This window comes from Peromyscus californicus, unplaced genomic scaffold, assembly GCF_007827085.1.
Source record: "Peromyscus californicus insignis strain IS unplaced genomic scaffold, ASM782708v3 Scaffold_4__1_contigs__length_199733344, whole genome shotgun sequence".
Taxonomy (NCBI): Eukaryota; Metazoa; Chordata; class Mammalia; order Rodentia; family Cricetidae; genus Peromyscus; species Peromyscus californicus.
The window spans coordinates 46,618,732-46,645,220 of NW_026294562.1; the positions used below are offsets into that span (position 1 = coordinate 46,618,732).

General features: G+C 40.0%; 1 long non-coding RNA gene across 1 annotated transcript in view; it reads left to right on the forward strand.

Annotated features, from left to right (window-relative positions):
* Nucleotides 1–8,411: 8,411 nt before the first annotated feature.
* The window catches only part of LOC128095111 (uncharacterized), a 131,724-nt gene continuing 113,646 nt past the window's right edge, over nt 8,412–26,489 (forward strand). Inside the window, exons 1-3 of the long non-coding RNA XR_008213159.1 lie at nt 8,412–8,601; nt 18,957–19,064; nt 19,962–20,140. This is a non-coding gene — a long non-coding RNA (uncharacterized LOC128095111). The remainder of the gene's footprint in view (nt 8,602–18,956; nt 19,065–19,961; nt 20,141–26,489) is intronic.

Below are 26,489 nucleotides of genomic sequence, written 5' to 3' on the forward strand. Positions count from 1 at the left end.
TCATTCCTGTTGTGTCTAGAAGACATTTTTTACTTGGAGCAAAGACATGTTTACTTGGAGTCATCCATCATGTCTGGCTCTTATAATCTTTCCACATCATCATCTGAAAAGATCCTTGAATTTTGAAGGGAGGGGTTAGATAAAGATACCCCATTTAGGACTGAGTGCTCCAAGGTCTCTCACTCTCTGCACATTGTCCAATTGAGAGTTTCTGTGTTAATTCCCATCTACTGCAAGAAGAAGCTTCTCTGATGTGGGCTGAAAGGCTTTGATCTATGATATAGCAGTATACCATTAGGAATCCTTTTATTGCTATGTTCATTTAGGAGAATAATACTAGGTTTTTCCCTAAGCCCGTGACCTATCTGGTTTCACATTCTTGGTCACTAGCAGTATCAGGTATGGGTTTCATTTCATGGAATTGGCCTTAAATTCAATAAAACTGTGGTTGGTTACTTCCATAACCTTTGTGCCACTATTGTACCAGTATACCTTGTAGGCAGGTTGCTGTTATAGTTCTCAAGGTTTGTAGCTGGGTGATATTGATGATTACCTATATCCTCTGGGAGCATGGGGAGTACCTTCCAGCACCATGAATACTAGTCAGTATGAGTAAAGCTTCGAGTTGGGCACCAGCTTAACTTCTCTGTGTTTGATGACATAAATAAGTATTATCTTGAGAAATCAGGTCTTTCTATCAGATTGTGGAGAGCAACCAATAGCTTCAGAAATAGCTTGTGATGTTTGGGGAAAATCCTCTGGCCAATGACTCAACAAGTTGTAACACATTACTAGCACTGGAAGTCTTACTTGGCATAAGATATCTAGGTGGGGCATTGTCTCTTCTATTATTTGGTGACTCCATTTAGATTTCTTTCATAAATGTGTATATTTTAGGAAGCTTCTACAGCAGTAGTCTCTCATGTGTGTTTTTTTAAAATGGCCTTTAGTATTAAATTTCCCTCCCCATATTTCCTCCTTTACTCTTCTGTCCCATCCCCTTCACTATTTAATCCTACTATTCCAGTTCCCCTTTTATCTCTCCATAACACTATATTCTATTTCCCTCCCTTGGGAGATCACCTCCTTCCTAAGACTGGAGTGGGTCTTAAATCCAATCAAGCATCAGCTTTTGTACCCCATAGCGTTCATGCCATTCTTACATGCACTGGCATAGCTTGCCATTCCAGTGCTCTTGTCCTTCATACGGTTCACAGCTGGGAAAGACTGGTGTTGACCTTCTTCTTCAGCAGTTTCCATAGCGCCTTCTGGAACTACAAAGCTAGGCAGCTGGGAGAAGCTTTCTGTTCAGCACCAACTTGATTTCTACATGTCCTATGAGCAAAATGTGCGTTGTCTTTAGCAATAGGGTCTTACCATCAAATATGGTGGGCAACCAAGAGCATTGGAAGTAACCTGTATTGTTTGTGGTCTCTGACACCACTGAGCAACAGCTTGAGGGGAGGTGTGCCATGACCTGTACTGGGTTTTTTATTTAGTAACCTGTGGCTTCTGGGAATAGCATTATTATTCTCTGTGCAGGAGAATGCCAATGAAACCATTTGACATCAACAAATCAATCGGAAGCATATAAAATAGTAGTTTCCATATATCCTTTCCAACAGCCTCAATGTTAGGTACTCTCCCACCATCCTTTCCTCTGCCCTACCCCTATATCATGTTTTTAATTCTTCATTTTATTTCTTTGAAGATATCAAATATTTGACATATTCCATATGTGATAATTTCAGTATTAGAAGTTTTTCGGGAGTTGCTTCTGCTGGTTGTATTGCATGGATTCTTGTTCACAATACATTTTTACCTTTACATTTTTTGTGGACTTCATCGTGAGCTCAGGTCTGTAAGAACACAGAGGGAATTATTTGGGGATTGATTGATGGATGCTTTGGCCACAGACCTGGAGGGACTCTTATCTTGGGTTCATGCCATGTTTAAATTTTCTCAACTTGATTGGATTAAGAGATGCTGAGAAAATCAGTAAATCACACCTCTGTGCATCTGTGAGCATTTACAGAGAGGATTAGACCATAAAGACTCTGACCCAATCAGATTAAACAATCTACTGATGGATTCAAAATTTGAATGACCTGTTGGGAGGTGGAAGAACTCTAGAGAGTGGATCCTAGTTAAATTTGATGGGGATATGTTTTTTTGAATGCATAGTTGGGTACCAGCCCCATTCTGTTTTTCTTCTGTTTAGCTGCCACGAAGTAAGCATCCCTATTCCACCATGTCTTCCCTTGATGTTTAGCCTCATCACAAGTCCACAGCTATGGAGCCACATGAGCATGAATTGAAACTGTGAGACAAAGTAAATCCTTTTTCTTCTTATTTTGTCCAGGTAGTATGAAATTAACCAGCATGAGTACACTTTAGCTTCTGTTTTTGATTCTTGTGACCTTGCAATAGTGTGAGATCTCACCCACGGTCTCAGTCTCCTGACTTTATGCCTCTGTAGGCAAAATAAAGTTCTAACCCCTGAAGCTGGGGTCTGACATCCAGGCCAATGTGACCCTTGAGATAGAGATCTGATTTGTGCTTCTTGCTGGATAAATGCATGGTCTTGCTTTGTCTCTGGCCTCAATAGTGTTTTTCCTACTAATACATGTCCTCAACCATGTTCATAAGAATGCGTGTATAAGCCTGAGCACCTGAACTATGTTTTTTTATTTTCAGCTAAGTAGTAGGCTTGTGTGATGGCTCTACTTGCTGCCACCTCTGCTCTCTGGTCTTGGTCTGGGGTCCAGAGCAGGGATTTGACATGACAGCCTCCCCCTTCTCCTCTGTCTTCCTGGCTGTTCTAACAGGTGTATCCTTTGCTTTTGTTACGGTGCCCTACTTTTAGAATGCCAGTGTGGGTTCCAGGTCCCAATTTCCTCTTACCATTTTCTCCTGCACTTCTGCTCACACAAAGCCCTCTTCTGGACAATCCTTCACTCTAGCCGCCCCTCGGACTGTCTGTGTTCCAGCCCCCAAGCACAGCTTCATTCTAAAGCTTGTCTACTAGCTTCTTTCTGAAAGGGAGTGCCTCCTTCCCTTGCTCTTGATCCCACTTACCCCTTTGCACCACTGCCACGCTGGCTGCTGTTGGGGGTGTAGGGGTGAACCATTTCTACAGAGCAGATCAAGAACAATGCATTAGTTCTAAAAATATGCAGAAAAATCAGCTATGCTGGAATTAATATATATATTTAATTAATCTCAAGAATGTGCTTAATATTTTATTTAGCAGTTTAAGATACTTTAAGTATGTGGTTTTCAGGAAACAGACCATACAAGGAACACTTATATTGCTTTAATCCCTTTTAGACTTGATAAGAATATAAAAAGCATATATATTTGCACATGCAGAATATCAGGGGCATTTATGTGTCCACATGTATATGTGGTGTTTTTACAATAAACACAGAGATACACAGTCTTGTTTAAAATTTTTATGTGTTAGGAACATGCAAATTGTGGCCTTGAAGCTCTCTGAATTGGCATGCTCTCTCTCTCTCTCTATCACCACTCAGATGAGCACAGAAAGTTGTTTTTCTTTTTAATCACTCAGAAGGCTCCCACGTATCCTCTCCTGTTTACAAGCCCCCTGTGCCCCAAGGTAGCCACTTTAATTTAATACAGCAGGATTAGCAACAAGCAACTGATTTCCTCATCTTTTCCTCTGAGCTGGTTAGTTCATTCTGTTCACTTTTTATTTTTTATTTGTATTTATTTTACCCTTTTATTTTGTGTGTCATGTATTGACAGTGCCTTTTTTTCCTATTTCTTTTAATTTTTTCTCCTGTCTATTTATCAAGCTTAGGTTGAGGTTTTGGTTACAGTGAGATTTCTATTATTTTGATGAAAAGATTCTTGCACATATTTGACTTAACAATGCCTTAAAATGAATCAGGATTTTTATTCTTCCCTCAACCCCCCTAGGGCTTTAAAATGCTTTAATTCCAACATTTTGTCTGCATTCTTTGATATTATTTATAGCTATTTTAGTTTCACTTTATTGAAAAGAAACCCTAGATCAACTAATGCTATTTTTTTTTTCTGTAGGTAGTGCTATTTCTGATATCTTTTCTGATGTCTCTGCTGGCTGCTGCATCTCAAGTTGCCCTCTCCCCCCGACTTAGTTAACATTTTCTTCTTGCTCATAAACACTTTTTATATTTCTCACAGGAAATATACATGAATAGGAAACTCTTATATTTTTGCATCCAAGTAGGTTTGTGTAGCATGAATCTTAAAAGTTCTTTTTAATAAAATCAAACCCGAGGCCAGTTATTGGGGTCAATGCTGGTAGATCAGAGAGACAGAACAAGCCACAGCTATCTCACCTCGCCGGATCCTCAGCTGGTCTTGTTTCCTCAGACTGGAGGCCTCTGAGTCCTCATCCAAATGGCTCTCAGCTGAACTGTTGCTAGAAGCCTGAAAGCTTAACCAGCCAAATGCTTAACCAGCCAAATGCTTCTAGTTTCTGGTCCTCACACTTTATAAACCTTTCTGCTTTCTACCACCACTCCCTGGGATTAAAGGCTGCTTTCTGGGATTAAAGGCATGAGTCACCATGCCTGGTTGTTTCCAATGCAGCCTTGAACTCACAGAGATCCAGAGGGATTTCTGTCTCTGGAATGCTAGGATTAAAGGCGTGTGCTAACATTTTCTAGCCTAAGTATCTTGTGGCTTTTCAGTTCTCTGACCCCAGATAAGCTTATTAAGGTACATAATATTTTGGGGAACACAATACCACCACAGTTTGTTCTACTCTGGTGTTTACCAATGGTCAGTTTGCACTTTTGACTACCCAGTTACTTTCCCTCAGGGCTAGACCAGTTGAAGGAGTATTTATCTATCTATCTATCTATCTACCTATCTATCTATCTATCTATCTATCTATCTATCTATCTATCTATCTATCTATCTATCTATCTATTTTAAATTCTAACCTGGTAGATGGAGCAACAGCCTTTTAAGACTCATAGCATTTCAAAGGTGGCTGTTCCCAGCTCTGGTTAAAATGCACCCAAATCCAGTGGATCCTGTCCTTGGGAATAACCTTAAGAAAAGCCCTGGCTGTTTGTGTGAGGGCTCACATCATGTACTATAGCTTTGTAGATGACTATGGTTCTGCCTCCCTGTTCTGACTTTTTGTATATGTTGTTTATGTATAAGATATGATGCATAAAAGGCCACAGTGCTGAGTTTTTCATGGCAGTTTTCCTGGCATGCCATCACTAGCTTTTCCATCCCTTCTTGCTTTATTCTTACTTATACTTCACCTGACCAGCCTCTGAAAGCATTTGAACCCACCATCCTGAGTATACCAAGTATAAACCTGCCTATATTATGTTCACAAGCATTTGTGTAATATGTGGTTTGTTCATTCATTTCTCTATCTTTTGAGCACCTCTGGAAGGTTCTGTATAACGTCTGAGGTAAAACAGTAGACAAAAGGTACCAAGCACCTAATTCTGTATAGCTTATATCATAGTTACAGGGAACAAAAAGACAAATGTATCCCATTTAAGATGCATTGTGTCTCGGTCAGTGATGACTACGAAAGAAACAAGTCACTCAGGGAATGGGGTAGGGAATGCTGACAGTGGCATGGCGGCTATTTTAAATAGGCTGTTGTGGGAGCCCGTTTTCAGATTCCTCGTGGCTTTACCCAGCAGGTCCACACAGAGAGGATGATTAGGACCACGGGCCTGAGTGTAGGTATCTGAGATAGTCTGCACTTGGCTGTGCTGGGGGGAGGTCTTTTGCTCCACCCCTTGGTATCTCTATAAATACCCTGGGGCAGAGACAGTCAGGCCCGTTGGAAAAGGTTCCAGGCCCTCTCGAGGCTATCCTTTATTTTCTATCTGTTTATCTCCGTAATATAAATCCTTCTATCTAACATTTCCTGCTGCTCGCACTCAAGAAAACTCTGGGGAGCTGTGGGGTTGGTGGGTAAACGCCCCACAGGCTGTCAGGGTTGTCTTACAGATGGTGAAACACTGGATGGAGACTTAGTGGGGGACAAGCATGCTTTGCAGGGACTTGGCAGGGGAAACTTTGAGGCAGAGTTATGCGGTGATATTTTATTTGTGCTGAAATGTGGTGATATTTTATTTGTATGTTAATAAATAAAGTTTGCCTGAGGATCAGAGGAAATAGCAAGCCATTTTAAGGTAAACACAAAAGTCAGGCCGTGGTAGCACACGCCCTTAATCCTATCACTTAGCAAGCATGGTCTCTGTGTGTTCAAGGACACACTAGGGAACAGCCAAGTGTGGTGACACACGTCTTTAATCCCCGTACCAACCATAGAGATCTGAAGGTCTATACAGACAGGCAGTGACAAGGAAGTGAGGTAGCTGGGATAAGATAGCCAATAAAAGCCTGGGTAGACAGGAAGTCGTGGCATTTTGGAATCTACAGAGCTGGTGAGGTAAGGTGGTTGGTGGCTCTCACTATTTCTCTGATCTCTAAGGCTTTCACATCTATATATTAGGCTCCGTGTTTTTTATTTAATAAGACTGCTTACAAATTTGGCTACAGAGTTAGCACTAATGCAAAGACCCTGTGGCAGCAGGAGGGAGCTGACAGATTTGGCCTTAGAGTCGGGGAGAACGGCGGAACAGGGAGAACCTAGGTCAGGCTTGAAGAAGTTAATGCCGGCTGAAATGAAGAGTCCTTCTGCTTCACAGAGGAAAACATACTCTCCTGAGTTATTTGATAATTCAGGGTAAGAACAAGATTCATCTGAATCATCACTCATCTTAGCAAAGTACAGACTTGAAAGATGGAGATCACTGACATCCTTATTTCATCTGAACTACTTGATATTTCAAAAATATGACAAAAAGGAACTCGAGAGAATTGTTCTTGTAGCATCTTGGGAAGAGCAACTCGAATACGTTTATTATAGAGTACTCTTATTTCATAAGGTGTTGATACACGGATATGTACACAACACTTCTTTCCTCAACAGGAGAAGCTATTTTCTTGATGCCTTGACAACCAATATTCAATTAATTATTTGTGCAATGTACATCCTTGCAACAATTACTACATGTGGTATTCCATTGTCTTTTGCAACAGGAGAGCCCACTTCTTTGGAATTTGCAGTTTCTCTTTTCCACATCCAACTCTTACTGAGATTAGACAATTCAGGCTAGGAATCTCAGGGGTAAGAATTTCTTCTCACTGCTATTACTGATGCCATTGATGGTGATTATTCATTTCTCACATAATTGCTATGAAATAGGCACACACATGTGCAACCTGCTGGTTAGAATGGCTGAGGCCGAGAAGAAGTTGCTATGCCATTAGTAAATCTTTGGATGAATGTAATGGAGTAAGAAGAAAAATGTCCCGAGTACCTAAAAGGAAGAATGAACCAGGTTGGTAAAATCAACAAAAGACAATGCCATCCATTTCTCACATTTGCTTGCGTGGACAATTCAGAGGAGCGCATTCTTGCTTGGGTAATGTTGAAGGTCCTGTCTAGGTCTGTGATTTTCTAGAACTCTTTCTAGGAAATAGCAAACCATTTCAATTTGACTCCTTTGAAGTCATCCTTACATCATGTGCAGAAAAGAAATGAAATGAAATGAAATTGATTCCCAGAAGGAAAAGTCTTTAGCAAAATATAAGTAGGAGGTAAGAGTTGGAAGGCAGCGCTGAGGCAGTGCCAGAGGGATGGGGTTTAGTTTTGTCTGAGTCGATTTGACTAAATAATCTGTGGTGGAATCACAACCTAAATGTGGACTCACTCTCAGGTAACTTAAACAGTAGTTTATTCAGCAAGACATGATTTGTGAAGAGAGGAGGGTGTAAGACAACGCAAAGTTACAGTGGAACTGCGACACCCTGAGTCAGAGAGGCCGCAAGGAGAGTCCTTAATGCATAGGAGTGCTTGGAGAAATTGAGGGAAGACTTAAGAAGGACTCGACAGAAGGGATTTTGATAGAGGGAAGGAAGGGGGAACTCTGAGTGGGAGGAATAACTTACGAAGGGCCACATGTGGGGATGACTATCATCTATTCAGGCAACAGGAGGGAACCAACTTGGTCGAAGTAGAGAGTTGATGGAATTAAGGGAAGATGAGGATATGGGAGCAAGTCTGGCTGGAATACAGTGTGAAGAGAGACTTGAATCCGATTGAGTAATCTACATTTTTGTCAAAGAAGGAAATCTATGAGCGGTTTCAGTGAAGATGGTGGACTAAGAGCCTCCAATAATACTCTCCTCCATAAAACCAATGGGGAAAATGGCATTGCTATCCACCAGAAGAGCTCTGGAAGTTAAAAAAGCATGAAGCAACCCGAAGTTGAGACAATTGGATGAATCAGTAGATCGTGTTCTTTCTGGCGTGTGAGCCTGCCTTAACCTCATTTCCTTCTCTTCAGCTTTGTGATACCATCACTAAGCAGCAACTCATGACCAGAATGAAAGCCAGTCGCTTGACTATGCCATAGGAAAACACATGTGGCTGGATTCCTTCAAAGCCTCACTGCTAGAGAACGGCTATCATTGGACATGCCTTAGGATTCTCTGGAACACCTTCCTTTAACTCTGAGCCTGCCTGGGGTGGTGAAACAGGTAAGCCAAATGCTTAAGGAGAGGAAATGAGATGTCCACAGGCACTTTGCAAATCTCTGACATCATCTTGGGATTTACAAAGTCACTGGAAGTACAGGCTGTGTATGTTTCCAATGCTCTGAACATGGTCAGCAAAGATCTGCAAGGGTCCCATGCTTTCAGCCTTGTCTGATCTTGAGGTTCTGTGAAGACATAAAATGAGTTGTTATTTATTCAGCTGAATGTAGATGCTATGCCCCAAAGTACCATCTGTCACTTGAAATCAGAACAGTTTTTGTCTCCCAGCATTTAGAAACTCTCTGTCCAGTAGTTAGGTTATAAATAAATCCATTGAACAAAAAGGCCAGTGTCTAAAACATAAACAATAGATCTAGTAGAATTAGTTCACAGAGGCCATCAAACAGACAGTTACCAAAAACAGAACAACAATACCAGAGAGAGCATTGACTCAGAGACTGAACATTTCCACATTATAGAATTAAAATGAAGTCACGACTGTAGCAGACTTTCTTTGGAGCAACCAACCAGCTCCCAAATCATGACATGGAGATTTATTAGTTTTGAATGCTCAGCCTCAGCTTAGCTCTTATTTTCATCTGTTTCTCTTTATCTACATTTTAACTCAGGGCTTTGTACCCTCTCTCTCTCTCTCTCTCTCTCTCTCTCTCTCTCTCTCTCTCTCTCTCTCTCTTTCTCTCTCTCTCTCTGTCCGTATATCTTATTTTCCTGCTGTCTCCATGTCTGGCTTGCAGCTGCCTGACTTCGGCCCCAGCATGTCCCTCTCTTTCTCCCCTGTTCTCTCCTCCTCCTCTTCTCTTGAGCCTGTATTTCCCCACCTACTTATTCTCTCTGCTCACCAGCCTTGCCTATCCCTCACCTGCCTAGCTATTGGCCATTCAGCTTTTTTATTAGACCAATCAGGTACCTTAGGCAGGCAAGGTGAAACAAATGCAATACATCTTTACATAATTAAACAAACGCAGCACAAACAAATGTAACACATATTTACATAGTTAAACAAATGCAACATAAACAAATGTAACACATCTTTACATAGTTAAAATAATATTCCACAACACATGACTAGATCCACAACTCTGCTAAAAAATAAATAAAAATCATGAACAGAAACTGGCCTTGATGAAGCTCAGACTTTGGGATTATTAAACAAATACTTTTAGTAATTTAAAATTTGTTCTATGAACTAAAATAAGGTATGAATAATTAAAGAAGTGAGAATGATGTCTCACTGAATAGAGAGTGTCAGGAAAGAGAAACATGTATTGTTTGACATTTCTTCTCATTTTTTAGAGGAATATTTATTACGGCTCATAGTTTGAGTGTATAGTCCATCATGGTTGGGGAAGGAATGGAGGTAGGTAGCTCCATGGCAGTGGGTATATGCATCTGGGACTCCTTCACATCCCAGTGAAGCAGGAAGTAGAGTTAAGACAGGAAGCAGGGGCCAACTATGAACCTGAGGGCCTAACCCAGTAACCAATTTCCTCCAGTGGGGACCTCACCTTCCAAAGGTTTTACAACCACCAAAAACAGTGACAACAAGTTGAGGAGCAAGTGTTCAAACACAGGAGCCTGCAGAGGAAATTTCATACTCAATAATATTTTGTCCCTGTTCCCCAAAAGGTGTATGGACATCTCATAATGCAAAATGTGCTTTTGGTCCAACTTTAAAATTCCAACACTATTAAAAAGTCCAAATTCTTTTTTCAGACTCAAGGCAATCTCTTAATTGTAGGTTCCTATAAAATGACAAAACAAACAAGTTACATATTTTAGAGTATAATGGCACAGACTAAACATTGTCATTTCAAAAGGGAGAAATAAAGGCTCTAGCAAGAAGGTAACAGACTAAAGAAACAAGCTGGGAAAAATTAAACCCTGCAGCGTCATGTCTGGCATCTGAGATCCTTGGTAAAATTATCTGGGCTCCAACAGGCTCGGGGAGCCCCACCCTTTCAGCTTCGTAGCCTGCACCACATGTGGCCTTTTTTCTGGGTTGACTCAGCGCTGAAGCCTTCTGAGCAAATGCACCATATTCCAGGCATCTCTGGTATCCTGGTGTCTCCACTGGAACTTTAGCCCCACCTTCACAACGGCATGAACAGCCTATCCAGAAGCTCTATGCCCAGAACCCAACCTTGCTAAACATTGCCTACCTATAAAGGTCCTTTACTCTTGCACTTCCCATGCCAATGAAACTAGCACCTGATCAATGACACCAAGTCCTACTACCAGCTTGAGATATGGCTTTGCTGCTTTGGACCATAGGTACAGTGTCCTCCTGTTCTTTCATAGTTGAAGCTGGGAAGGCTTTTCTCTAGGCAAGAAGGGCGCTCTGGAAACTCTGTTCAGGAACTCTATTTTTAAATGAATTTCCCAAATGAGTCCAACTTATTATTCTTTGGAGTTTTTGAGAGATGTGGTCTTTCTCTTAGTGCATTTTTCCTACTCCTTCAGTGCCAAGTGTGAGGTTTGTACTTACTGATACTATCACTTTAATAATTATAGCTGTTCTGTCAGCAAGGGTCTTGTCCACTTGTCTGAAACATAACCGTACTCATGCTCCTCTCTTGGCTAAACTACACATTTTCTCATATTTCTGCTCTGCCTTTGCTTTGAGTTCTTACTCTAAGTCTCACTGAAGGCAGATGGCAAACAACCATGCTACAGACTTGTTACCATGCTGTTATGAAATTTCCTCCACCGAACAGCTTAGTCCTTGACTTTTGAATTTAGCCTCACTCAGGGAAGAGTGTAGACAGATGCTTTGCCAGAATGTGACATGAATGGTTCTAATTCTAATGGAGCGCTTGTCCTTTCTTAAGCTTTATGCACAGGGCTCCTGCTGTCCACATTTTCATCACTTTTCTGGTCTACTGAACACTTTTTGGAACAGCCTGTTAGGCTCTGCCTACAGCATTCAAGAGCTTTTGTATTGTGAAACTCTGAAATCTTTATCCCCTTTCCTGTAAGCCAGTTGAACCACATGGCTATGCGGCTTATGATCCGTACGGTTAATTTTATTATGGCAACAACCTCACTCTTGGTACCAGTTTTCTGCATTCATTGTTTTTCTGATTGCTGACATAGTATGCAAACTTAAGGGAGGAAGGATTTATTTTGAATCACATTTTGAGGGTCTATCCCATCATGTCTGGGAAGGCATGATAGCTCTATGGTAATGGGAACATCCGGCTGAGACATCTTACTCCTCAGGTTTCATTAGAATAAGAGACTGCTGTTTTTATGGTTCCTTGGAATACCTCTGATACATACACCCCCCCCCCCCCACACACACCCCCACACACACAGAGGGAGGGAGGGAGGGAGGGAGGGAGGGAGGGAGGGAGAGAGAGAGAGAGAGAGAGAGAGAGAGAGAGAGAGAGAGAGAGAGAGAGGCTAGGGTTCAAATAACTACTGGGATTTTAAAGTAGACTTCAGAAGGCAGAAGCAATCACCAGAAACTTGAAGATAGGTTAACTGAGACTACTTAGTAAAACTCATAGAAAAGAATGAAGGAAAATAAGTAGAGCCTGAGAGAACTTTGGGATACCATTAACTTTATCAAAATACCCATAATAACAGACCCAGAATAGAAAAGCAATAAGATCAGAAAAAATATTTAAAGAAATAATGACTTGAGACTTCCCAAATTTGATGAAAAACATTAATCTGAAAACCTGATAAGCTTGGTGACATTGGTGTGGATTAACTGAAAAAGGTCTTCATCTAGAAATGGTCTAATCAACCTGCTGATAGCCAGACAAGGAGACAGTCTTGAGATCAGTGAAGAGGAAGCAGCTCATCATGTACAACTGTGGTTCTTATTCAACTCATCACTGATTTGAGATTAGAGGCTCCCAGGGTGGGGGTGGGGGTGGGCTGAAGCAGTGGGAAGACATTTTAGGGGGCTCAAATAAAGACTTTCAACAAGAATTCCATGTCCACTAAAACTATCACTTTAAAGTTAAAGATAAATTAACATATTGTCTTACACAAAAATGAAAGGCATTTGTCTCTGGTGAATCTCTTGTGAAAGAAACATTAAAGAGTTGGCCTGGTGCAATAACTCAGCAGGAAAGGTGCTTGCCCCACACGTCTGTTAATTTGATGTCTTCAACCCATCTAAAGGTAGGAGACAAGAACAAACTCCACAAGCTGTCATCAACATCCATGTGCCATAGCACCCCGCACCAAGAACATAGACAATAGTAATACATTTTTAAAAATTAAAGTAAGTGTCAGAGTCCCTCACGCTGACATTACATGAATTAGACAAGAACTTGAATACATATGAGAAAACAGCATCAGTTAAAGCAATAAAAAAGATTATATAAATACAGTTTTTGTTACTTTCTCCTGTATGACTTAAAGGAAACTTCATAGAGCAATAATTGAGTAATAGAGTAAAACTTCATAGGGTAAAAATTATATATATATATGTGTGTGTGTGTGTGTGTGTGTGTGTGTGTGTGTGTGTGTGTTATGGTCACACAGTAGATAAGGGTGCAGTTTGTGTGAAAATATCCTGGAGGGAAGTAGACAGAGCTGGACAGAATTGAAGTTTTTTTTTTATAGTATTAAAACTAACTTGATATTAATCCAAATTAGATTACTGAAAGTGAAGATGGTAATTGTTCTCTTCTGGGAAAGTCTAAGAAGTCAAGATGTGATTTTTATTTTATTTTGCTACTTCTACTCACACTTTACTAGAGATAATAGCCAGATAATTGTGTAAGAAACAAATAAAAAGCATGAATACTGGAAAAGAAGAATTTGGCTTATCTTTGCAGACCACATGCTTTTATTTGTAATGCATTCCAAGAAATCACCAAAAAGCCCGTGAAAACTAAAAAGGTCAGCAAGTTTGCAGGGTACAAAATCAATATATTAAACCAGTCGTGTCTTTTCACATTGGCAATAAACAACCAAGAATTCAAATAAACCAATTCCATTTACAATAGCATAAGAAAAAGAGAAACAATTAGGAATACAATGGACAGTGGAAGTGCAACACTGGGATCCTGAAAGTTGCAGAGCAGGGTTGAAGACCTTTGCAAAGTCTAAATGAAGGGAAAGACAATGCTCACGGATGAACTGCTGAACACTGTGGATGTAACTGCTCCCAAGTAGGTCTTCAGAATGAACAGAATCCCTTTCAAAACCTCAGCTTCTTTTTGCCTCCCAGTGACTGACAAGCTGATTTTGATATTCACTTGGAAATCCAAGGTGCCTAAAACAGCCAAGACAATCTTGAAAATGACTGTAGGATTTATACTATGCAGCTTCAAAATTTGATGTGATATCCTCTGAAGAAAGCCTTAATGAAATCTGATTCTTTGCATGTTAATAAAAAAGGAATACAAGAATGCTGCTGGAATAAAGACAGCTGTGCTGATTAATGAAATTGAGCATCTAGTAACAAACCCTTATGTTTTAAGTTTTTATTTTATTGGTAAAGGATATTTAGGTATGTGCCTGTGTGTGAGTATGTACACATTCATGTGGGTCCCTATGGAGGACAGGAGAGGATATTGGATCCCTTGGAGCTGGAGTTAAGAGCATGACCTGTGTGCTGGAAACTGAACTCTGAAAACACAGTGGTGTTCCTAATGGCTGAGCCACCGCTCCAGCTCCCATGGTTTTAGACAGTTGTTTTTGTACAAGGATATAAGTACAGACCTAGGGACAAAAAAGTAATCCTGTCAACATTTGATGCTGGCACTGTGATTGTCCACATATTGAAGAATGCACTTGGACTTATCCTTCCCACCATATGCAAAAATTAATTCAGTGCAAATCAATGTCTTAAATGTAAGAGTTAAAACTACAGGAACTCTACCTGTGTTTAAATCACATTGACCTTGGGTTAGTCAATAGTTTCTTTTTTTAAAAGTTTTTTTAAATTAATTTTTTATGTGTATGAATGAGTGTCTTGCCTGTGTGTGTGAGCAGCATCTATGTGCTTCATACCTAGGGAGGTCAGAGATCTGGCCTCAGATCCCCTGGAACTTGACTTAAGGACAGTTGTAAGCCACCATGTTGGTGTTGGAACCAAATCTAGATCCTTTGCCAAGAACAGCAAGTGCTCTTAACTGCTGAGCCATCTCTCCTGCCTCTATCATTTCTTAGGTATACCACATAAAGCAGAAGCAACCAATTTAAAAACATATTCAACTTAATAAAATTAAATTCCCCTATTACAAAAATATCGAAGTGAAAAGGAAAAACCTCAAAGTGGGAGAAATAGTTACATATCATATATCTTACATGATTTGACATCAAGAATGACCATTCTTTCAATACATAAGACAAATGACCCAGTTAAAGATGCACAAACTAATTAAAGTGAAAACTTGTTTTAAAAAGATACACACATAACCAATAAGCATATGGAGAAATGGTCAATATACCAACTAGCAGTATGAAAATTCAAGTAAAATTATGATAACTTTGTATAATGTTACATAATGCATATGATGGGCAATACAAGTGTGGATGAGGTGCAAAGAGTCTTGCTAGTAAGGATGTAAAATGGTTCATTTTGGGGAAAAGTTTGGCAAATTCTTAAAAATGAAGTTACCATGTGACCCAGCAATTCCACTTCAAGGTGATATTGAGGAAAAATTAAAACATAATCCACATAAAAGCTGTACATGTAGTTTAATTACTGAACTACTTAAGCTGGAAAATGAATACAGCTGATATGTCTATCAACAGCCTAATGGCTATACAAAATGTGCTGTAACCACACTATGAAATACTTTGCAGCCATAAATGAATAAATCACATGTACATGATACCCCATAGGTAAATCTTGAAAGCAAGCTATTGAGATAGAAGTAGGGTAGGAAAGACTACACGGACTGCATTTCCATTTGTATGAAAGCACAGAACAGGAAAATCCATGGAGACAGAAAGTAGATGGGTGATTGCTAAGCCTGGGAAGGAGGCAATGAGACTGCCCCCTAATTGGTATGGCACTGCTTTCCTGGGTGAGGCACATACTCTGGAATTAGACAGTGCCGATCATTGCACGACTTTGTGAATATCAATAGAAACTTTGGAATTGTATACTTTATAATTGTAAATTTCATGACATATAAAAAATGGCATCTTTGGGCCTTTTCAAAACAGGAAAAATTGCATGTTAGTAACATATGTTCCTAAATAATAGCTAAGTGATGATCAGTACTTTTATATCAATGAAGCTAGAGTGAGGAGATAGCTAGGAGAAGATCATTGCATTCTGCATGAGGAGTACTGAATCAAGAGTCCTTACTATTTCAGTAGTTGTTTAGAAACCATTTCTACTCAGAAGCATCTAGTATTTGTCAGTGCTGAACCACAGATACGGTCCCAAACACTGTTATCGAGGTTTATACCAAATGGCCCATATTATCTCTGGGAGTGTGTATGTACACAGCACTTTGTAAACTGCAGTTTCTCCTTTGTACAACAGAGATTCTTTATGCTCAGGGGCAAATTATATCCACATCAGACTATGCATTTTTAAAAGGCCTAATTAATTTATGCAAGATACCTTTGATAACCTGCATATAGTAACAAAGTCATAATAAAACAGTAAAAGATACTCTACATCCAAAGCTCCAGGTTTAGTGAATGAACTTGCCATTAATTTTTTTTTTTTAAGAGGCCGGAACCTTTGCATTTTGCCAAGCACAGCTTTGCCTAGCTCACTGTATATCCATGTCAATGCATATACTGTATGATGTATGTTTTGTAACATGGAATGCTATGAACATAATCACATGTGCTACACTTTGGCTAATACATGTACTATGTATACTTATGTATCATACTTATATGCATGTGAACAAGCACAGGATGGGGAAGTGGGACCCCCACATCTTACTTAAATTTGATATTCTTTTATCTAATATTATTCAGAGATGCCCATGTTTGAAATATGTTTCTGATCTTTTTTGTGTGTGAAAATATAAAAAGCTCTTCTAAGAATAGGAAGCCAGTTTAGGAATGAAACTTCCTCTCTTGCTTAAAGGGCTGTGTTTTCCTATGCAAATGTAGCAAAGCCCAGAAATTAGCAATGACTGCTAAATTAACACACTTGAAGAGCTTGGCTGGTTCTAATAGGCAGTCAAATGGTCTTGTTACATTGTAATGGTGCCAAGCTAATTGAAGTGATTACTGTTGCTCATGAGCAGCCTTTTTGAAGTAGAAGTCTTTTAAATTATCCATAGACGTTAAATGTCAGACACTATTGTGTAATTATACTTTGTAAATGCTGAATGTCATAAGGCATCACAGGTAATTGAGGTTTACAGAGAGGAGCTTTTTCTAAACCTAATTGGGCATCAATTCTTTGTCACTTTTTCTAAATCTAATTGGGCATCAACTTTTTGTGCCAGGGGACACTCCAGTGCCTCACAGTCTCCCTTTCTCCCCTCCCCTCTCCCTGATAGACCTCCTCATGGGGCTCTACATGCCAAGATGTTTCCAAACCACTGGGCTAACAAACGGCTGTTTGTCTCACCCTGTGGCGTCTTCTGGGATTGTGATGCTGGTTTGGGATTTCACAGACTGAAGCTTTCTGAAGCCTGATGTGGCTATCATGGCAGAATGAGGCCATCTGAGTGAAGCATCCCTCCTTGGAATCTCAGTGTGTCCTGGGAATTTCACTGGTTTGGGATGGGGTACTGCATGTCATTTTTGAGATACTGGAAGCAGAGGTTTTATACAAACCTAAAACAGCCCTTTGTTTTCGACCCCTCTTGTTTTTTTAGGTTGTGTTAGAGTTCATATCTTCCCTTCCAGTTAAAAACACATTCAAGCAAGCAGGTTTTCACTATGCTTCTGTGATAGCAACGTGCACCCTGAGGCAAGCTTCAGGTTTTTGTGTCTGACCTGTGTGTGCCCTGCTCTGACCAAATCGTCCAACTTGACTTACTAGTGAATAAAGCTAAATGTCTTGATCTCCACCATGAATCCTTCAGCTTGGCTGGCTGACAATATATTAAAAGAACACTGATTTTAATCAGTGCCTAGAAGGAAATACACAAAAAAAAGACTTGTGTGATTCTTCATATGTATGTCTAATTGGTCACCGATTTTATTAACCCAAACTGCTGTTATCTCACTCTGATGTCATGGCTGCAGCCTCTGTGTGTGCTTCTAGAAGATGTCACTTTATGAAGGTCCTGGCTTGTCAGGCTATCTTTCTCTGTGCTTTTAAAAAAGTATTCATTATTCTCTGTGACAAATTGAGTTGCAAGTAAAATGTTCTTTGACTTGGACAAGAAGACCCTGGGAGAAGCATTGGTGAAGGTAGAAAGGCATATGAATACTTTCAATGCTAGAAAACAACAACAAGAATGTTCTTGCTGAGTGCATTGGAGAGTTTTCTAATGTCTGAAGATAGATGCAGGGATGCTCACACAGATGTGCTAAAATGGTCCAGCCTTGTAATGGGCTTCAAAGAAGAACTCATATTCATTGATTGTGATTCATCTCATTGTGGTACTGAAAAGGCAAATTAAATGGGGGACTTTTTATAGATTACAAGCAGTATACAGATACTTGTCAGAAGTAACACTGAGCAGTAAGTGTAGTTTTCTAAGCATCACTTTGGAAGGTGCCTTTTGTGATGTGCCTGTCAGAGAAGAACAAGGTTCAAGGATATTATTAAAGTTGTTAGAAGTTTCAAGTAATAATGTGCAAGGTGCTGCACAAAATGTTGAATTATACATGGCTTTTGCACAGTGAGCATGTACAATCCTCTCTTCTGCTTCCTCCCTGAGCAAATTATACCCCTCTTGTAAGATTCTCACCCCAGTGTCTTAGAAGTCTTGCTTTCCTTATCAGTTACTGCCTCTGTTGTCCACTGTGGGAGCCCGTTCTCGGGTTCCTCGTGGCTTTACCCAGCTGGTCCGCATAGAGGATGATTAGGACCACGGGCCTGAGTGCAGGTGTCTGAGATGGTCTGCACTTGGCTGTGCTGGGGGAGGAGGTCTTTTGCTCCACCCCTTGGCGTCTCTATAAAAACCCTGGGGCAGAGACAGTCGGGGCCCATTGGAAAAGGTTCCAGGCCCTCTCGAGGCTATTATTTATTTTCTATCTGTTTATCTCCACAAGATTCTCTGCAATAAATCCTTCTATCTAATATTTCCTGCTGCTCGCACTCAAGAAAACTCTGGGGAACTGTGGGGGTGGTGGGTAAATGCCCCACAGTCCACATATAGCATGGAGGTTTAATGTAGAGGGGTGTCGATTCTTCTCAGTGTGGGCTCAATGGTTGGGATATGCAGGGACTGGTGGTTCATGGTTTTGCAGAATTCCTTATTTCTATTTTCTAGGAACCTTCCTCAAATATAAGAAAAAAGGTATGTGTGGTTTTGAATGGATTCACTGATGGCCCCTGGCCATTCAGTTGAAGATCAGAGAAACTCGTGAAGAACATGATGGTAAGTGGCTTTTTCTCCATGCTCCGAGAGCACGATGAGCAAGATGAGAATTCTCAGGGAAATCGTGCTGTAGGCTTTGTAGGACATGCATCAAGGCTGCTTACTATTTAATTCTAGCTCTTTGCCCTGGCACACGCTGATCTTGCATTTCCTTACAGTTAGATTAGGGTTATGTGATTTTATCCAGTTAGTTCTGAATAAAGTGATATGCCGTTTTAAGATTGGAGCACTTATTGACCAAACTGTAACCTCAGTCTCAGTCACAATAAATTCCCACCCCCCTCCACTTTGTCTCCTTCTACCTTGTGCAGCTGCCATTTCCTCTTCTTCCCCTCTATTCCACCCCCCTCACACATCTGGAGAGGATCTCACTCTGTGGCACAGGATGACCTCATACTTGTGAAAATCCTTCTGCCTCAGAATCTCCAGTATTAGGATTACAGGCATGAGCCTTGACACTTGGTTTAAAACCGGCATCCCCCAGAGACTTTGTTCTGTTTGTTATTGTGACTGGCAGTATTGAAGATGATGATTGCTCTGACTGCTAGAGCAGAGACCTGAATCAGAGCCACTGCTGACCTCAGTGGGCCTGTAGGGTGGTGAATTGGAATTTGCTATTATTGGCATTTTCCTTGCTGAAAAGCATAATAGCCTACTTGTTAAGCCATACCTAAAACACTAGCTCACCGAACCAACCATTAAGTCATTAGGGTCTATGTCAAGGGTTACAAATACAAATACCAGTGCCCATGAAACCATACTGAATGAAAGCAGACAGGCAGGCATGAGAAAGGACATGCTGTATCTGCATATAAAGAATAAGTACGTATTCCATACAAAGGCATACATTCTGGTTTTTCATTTTTTAATGTGACCTCTGATCTCTCTCTTTTGTAGTGACAGCCCCAGTAGGAACTCCTATACTTAAGATACAACAGAAGTCAAGCATGATGCCCAGTGACTGTTGACACTTGCTCTGTATGTGTTGGGAACACCGTTGGATGGATGGTGACAGAGACACTTTAGACCACACAAACCCTATCTAAATGAGGCAGCTGGCTTTTCCTTATCCCAAGGTAAACTTGACCTGTGGGAGTGTGAGTACAGAATACACAGCTTTCACTTTCCCAGGAGAACTTGAAGTTTAGATTTTGTATGAAATATTTTGAATTTAAATAATCTTAGGAACAACAAAACATACCACAAGGCTGATGGTGTATGACTTTTACCCTAGCCTACTGTCTAACAGCCTTTGATCATCAAGCTGCCACCAACAATGATTTTGCTTTTTTCCCCCCTTTATTAAGGAGGTTACATCTTAGGAACAGGATAAACATCAGCTTGCAATGTAATGAGACAGAATTGAAGCAAAACAGTAACAGATATCTGTTGATTTCTCATTATATGTTCAAAACCTTGCCAGTTGTAATGAGAGATACTGAGAAACAAAAGAAGCTCTGACTTGTAGAACAGATCTTGTTGGGCAAAATTGGCAAAAGCTACAATATAATGTCTAGGAAACGAATTGAGAAACAATTCCAATAGAATAAATAATATGACAGATTTAAACGAGACTATTACAATAAACAAAGAACTTCCTTTTCCATTAGTTAGAATTTTTTAAAGGAGTTGGTGGGATGTATGGAATGTATGTATATACCGTGTGTGTGTGTGTGTGTGTGTGTGTGTGTGTGTGTGTGTGTGTGTGTCTGTGTGTCTGTCTGTCTGTCTGTCTGTCTGTCTGTCTGTGTGTCTGTGTCTGACTGCCAGCTGGCTGTTAAGAGGAGCCTTGGTTGTCAGTATCCATGACACAGATGTCATTACCAAGCTTTATGTATGGTAGGGTGAACTACAACAATGCTGGAGTCACATGTCAAGCTTATTAAAAATCAAGACACTCAAGTATGCCACACCCCAGCCTTCTAAGGACAGGGATCTGAGTGATCTGTGCAGTAGATTCTGAAGCAGGCTCTCATGGAAGTACAACAAGCTGAAATCTGGGATACCTCAGCAGAAGAGCAAGCTGAACCCGAGTGAAGTTGAGCCTTGGGATAAGAATCCAGGCCGACTTATAATGCCCCTGCCCAACTTCCACTAGCCTGCAAGAAAAATGCTGTTCAGTAAAGCAGCAATAGCAGTTTCTCTTCTAAGACCCATGACTTCATTAGTCATGGTCTACTTTCATTCCTGTGCATGTGGGCATCTAGTTTCCCCATTTGTTGAAGGACTATCTTTTTACAGCACACATTTTTGGCCTTTGTTGAGTATCAGATAGTTGTAGTTATGAGTACTCATGTTTGTGTCTTCTGCTTTATTTCACTGGTCTACATATATGTCTGTTTTCAAGTTAGTACCATATTGTTTTATTGCCATAGCTCTATAATATATCTTTAAGTCTGGTATGCCAATCTCCCCAATATTATTTTTGTTCAGGATTGCTCTGGCTCTCTGGGATCTTTTTTGGTCCCATGTGAATGTTTGAATTTTTTTTTCTATTTCTGTGAATAATGTTGCAGGTGTTTTGATTGGGATTGCACTGAATCTATGAATTGCTTTGGCAGGATGGTCATATTCTGTGGTGTCTATTATGTTTCACTATGCATTTCTGCTGTGGATATCGCTTTATATAAATAAAGCACTGATTGGCCAGTGACCAGGCAGGAAGTATAGGCGGGACAAGGAGAGAGGAGAATTGAGGAAGGAAGAAGGAAAGGGAGACTGGCTGGAGCCATCGCCAAGACAAGGAAGATGTAAATACCAGTAAGCCACGAGCCACGTGGCAAAGTAAAGATTAATAGAAATGGGCTGAATATAAGAGTGAGAGCTAGACAATGATAGGCCTGAGCTAATGGCCAAGCAGTTTAAATAATGTAAGAGTCTGTGTGTTTATTTTATAAGTGAGCTCCGGGACTGGCAGGACTTGGCGGTGGGAGCTGGAGGAAAATTCTCCAGCTACACATTTCAGAGTCTGTTAATTTGGGGTCTCTCTTTCTTTTGGTAAGTTGGGCCAGGGTTCTGTCCATCTTGTTTATATTTTCAAAGAACCAGCTTTTAGATTCATTATTTGTATTTTCTTTGTTTCTATTTCATTAACTTCTGTTTTGATCTTTATTATTTCTTGCTGTGTACTAGATTTGGTTTTGGTTTGTTCTTATTATTCCAGACTCTTGGGTTGTGTCATTAAGTCACTTATGCTCTTTCTGATTTTTAATGTAGGCACTTAGGGCTATAAATGTCTCCTTAGAATGCCTTTAGATATAACAATAAACTCTTGGAGTGATATACAGAACAATAAAAATACATTGCTGAATGAAATGATGAAAATAATTCAGGATCTGAAAACTGAATTCACTAAAGACATAGAAACACTGAGTAGAACACAAGCTGAAATGAAGATGGAATTGAAAAACCCAATTAGAAAATTAAGGGGGAAACCTTACATGTAGAATAAGTCAAAGGCAGGATATCAGGACTCTAATGACAAAGCAGAGGATACAGAAAAAGTAAGCAAAGAATATAAACTTTTTTTAGAGCACAGGAAAAGAACATGCAGGAAATGTGAGACACCATCAAAAGGCCAAATTTTCTAGTAATCAGCATAGCTAAAGGAAAATAGTTGCAAGTTAGTGTCATAGACCACATCTTTAACAAGAACAAAGAGGAAATTTTCCCCAAACTGTATGGTAAGACATACCCATACAGATACAAGAAGCACACAGAAGTCCATCTAAACTAGACCAGAAAAGAAACACCCCATGGTATACCATAGTTAAGATACCAAGTATAAGAGCTGGGTGGTGGTGGGCACACCTTTAATCCCAGCACTCAGGAGGCAGAGGCAGGTAGATCTCTGAGTTCAAGGCCAGCTTTGTCTATCAAGCAACTTGTAGGACAGCCAAAGCTACATAGAGAAGGCCTGTCTAAGGGGAAAAAGAGATACCAAATATACAGAATGATGAAAAATGTTGAGAATTGCAAGAGAAAAAAAGCACAAATCACATAGAAAGGAAAACAATCAGAATAACAGCTGGTTTCTCAATGGAAACTCTGAAAGCCAGAAAAGCCTGAAGTGATACATTCCAAGTTCTAAAAAGACCATGGCTGACAACCAAGACTGCTATACCCAGCAAAACTATCTGCCATAGTTGAAGGAGAAAGAAAAACTTTCCATAATGCAAACAGCCTAAAACAACAACAACAACAACAATGAACCCTAAACAGAATACTGGAAGCGATACTTGGAACTGAAAAAAGAGGAGAAAACTAAGTTCAGTCAAGAGACTCTAGGAAGAAAATAAACAATTGATTTAGCACTCTATTATTTAAACAATAATTTTATGGCATACAAAGCACAACTAAGAACACAAACAAGAAAAAAAGACTGTAATCTACACATACCTTACACCTTTCAATAATTACTCTAAATATTAATGGCCTCAACTCTCCAATCAAACGGCACAGCCTGGCTAAATGGATTAAGGTACAAAATCCATGCAATTTTCTGTCTATAATAAATTTATCTTAGTTTTAAAAATAGATACCACCTTAATATAAAAAATGGAAAAAGTATTCTAGGCAAATAATATCAAAACAAGCAGGTGCTGCCACCCTAGTATCTGATAAAATAGACTCAAGCTAAAACTAACCAGAAGAGACAAAGAGGGCATTTCATTCCAATAACGGAATCAATTAATCGGGAAACTATTGCATACTAAACATATTTGCACCAAACTCTGGCATAGCCAATTTCATAAAAAGCATACTAATGGATTTAAAAACACAGATTAACACAAATCTAATAATAGCAGCCAATTTCAACAACTCACTTTCTCCAATAGATACATCATTCAGACAAAAAAAGAATAGAAAAACCCCAGAATTAAATGACATCTTACACCAAATGGACCTAACAGATAGCTACAGAGTATTCCACACAAATTGCAAAGAATATACATTGTACTTGGCAGCCCATGGAAGGTTCTCCAAAATAGATCACATGCCAGTACACAAAATAAACCTTTACAAATACAGAAAAATTAAAATAATCCTATACATCCTATCTGACTATTATACAATATAACTTAAAGTAGCAAATAAAGCTCTAACAAGCATATAAACTCATAGAGATTATACAGCTCATTACTGAAGAATGAGTGGGTCAAAGAAGAAAAAATCAAAATATTCCTGGAATTAAATGAAAATGACACAACACAGCAAAACCTTTGGGATTATTCTCTTTGAGTTCAGTAAGGTGTTTGTCTTGTTTAAATTCCTTAAATTCTTTGGTAAGTTTATTATTTTTCTTTTGAATGCTGTGTTGTGGGCTCATGTAGGTCCTGCTCATCAGAGAACACTTCTTTAGAACTAGTAGGTTGGATGGAAGGCAAGCTGTCTTGACCGGTCACATTATTTTTGTAATTTGGCCCAAGGATGTGGACTTCTTTCTTTGGTTGTGTGTCTGATGTGGTAATCTGACCTTCCTTAGACTGGATCAGTTCAGCAGATACATGACCTGAGCTAGGCCGGTTAAAGCTGGTGGATGAATTTTTTAATTGAACCAGGCAGATGGCTCCTATACCATAGGTTTGAAGCTAGGCTGAAGATGCAGAGATGGCAGTGGGCAGAGGGAAGGATGGGAGAAGGACAGTATCACACCAGTCAAAGGTGGCTCTTAAGGGAAGCAGGTTCAGAAGCCACTGATCTGGTGCTAGGCCTGTGGTATGGGGAGGATGCAGGCCCAGGGTAGTGTTGGAGTCAGGAGGGATGAGAAGGGGAAGTGACTTACCCATCAGAAGTTGATCGGTAACAAAGAGAGTTCATGGGCTGAGGTCTGGAACTAGGCTTGTGGGTTTGCAGATCATGGAGGGAAGGCAAACCATTATCCAGAGAAGATTAACTATAGTCCAGATTTAGGTCTAATGTCTACATTGGTTCCTCAGTTGTCTTCTCCCCTTTTCCTCAGCCCTCATCTTAGAAGCATCCTTGACTGGCATATCTCCCAACATGTTGCCAGAGAAGCATTTCAACCTCACTTGCCTGATGAAATCCCATGAACAACCACAAAAATATAAAGAATCAAATTTACCTTGGAGAGCTGTGCAATCCTTAAATAATGAAATGAAAAGCTGCGCGCAAAGCACCAGTATTCAGATCCATTGTGCTAGGCAGCTGCCAGAGCTGTCCAAGGCAGCATTTACTTTTGTCAGAAGCAGAAATGAGGTAAAACACATGGGAGAAGTTTCTAGAATGGAGAAATTAGTGGGAAATTAGGATGCAAACAGCATGTCCTGAGGATCAAAAGCAATTTAGGCAAATGAAGCAATCGGTAAATATTGTTTGTTACATTGATAAATAGAGTCTGGCAGCCATCCAAAGTTTGCTTTTAGTTGGAAGCCAAAAATACCTTTTTATTTGACAAGGTAATTTTATGTGTTGATACAGAGTGAATATTAGTGCCCCTCAATTTATGTGTTGAAACCTAATCTCCCATATAATGACACTAGAAGGTGGGGCCTTCAGAAATTGATTAGGTCATTAGGAGAAGCTTTTATGAATGGGAATAGGGACCTTCTTAGGGGATTAAGAAAGCAGAATTTTCCCTTTTCTTCATGTGAATACCGAGCTAGATGCTTCCATCCATGAACCACAGCAATGCCCTTTCTTGGACTTTCTATGTTCAGAACTGAGCGCCATCATGTCTGTTCATCCACTCACAAAAAGCTGTTACTGAAGCTGGAATTGACAGGGATGGGCTAGCAGAAGTGTGTTTCAAAATGGGCAGGTGGGGATGATGTTGAAGGAAAGACATTTGAGGAATGTCACAGTCTGGGGATGTGGCCCCCTGGGAATCAGATTCTGCTTTTTCTGACAGAAGGGATGTGATCAGAGTTCAGACATAGAGGGCTGGAGATTTTTCTTTTATGAGTGCTGCTTTCCTGATATTTCCCTCATGCTACATGTGTAATCATGGTAAGGGCACGGGAGGGAGAATGGTGGCTTTATCACTGGAAACTGAGCTCCTTAACATTTTAAAATGTGTTATCTAAGACTTACTGTGTGCCAGGCAAATTTCTGGGTGTCCAAGGGAAAATGCTGAGAAGTGATTCTTTCTCCCAGGGAACTGTTGTTTCATTCTTTTGGGTTACTTTGCTAGCTAGCTATGTATGTGGGGGCTAATTTTTAGACTGCCAGATTAAGGAATACATAGAATAAGGAGGTGGATGGATGTTAGCATTACAGGCTGGGTACAAAATATGTGAAATGGACAATAATGTCCTTCAGGTGCCTTACTATTCTAGAATATATATATATATATATATCTTGTTGGCTCTGTTGACCTCACAGGAGTCTAGCATATGAGAGCTGGGAAGGGCAGACTATCCCTTTTGCCCTATGAGAAGACCAGGCTATATTATCTCCTACTTT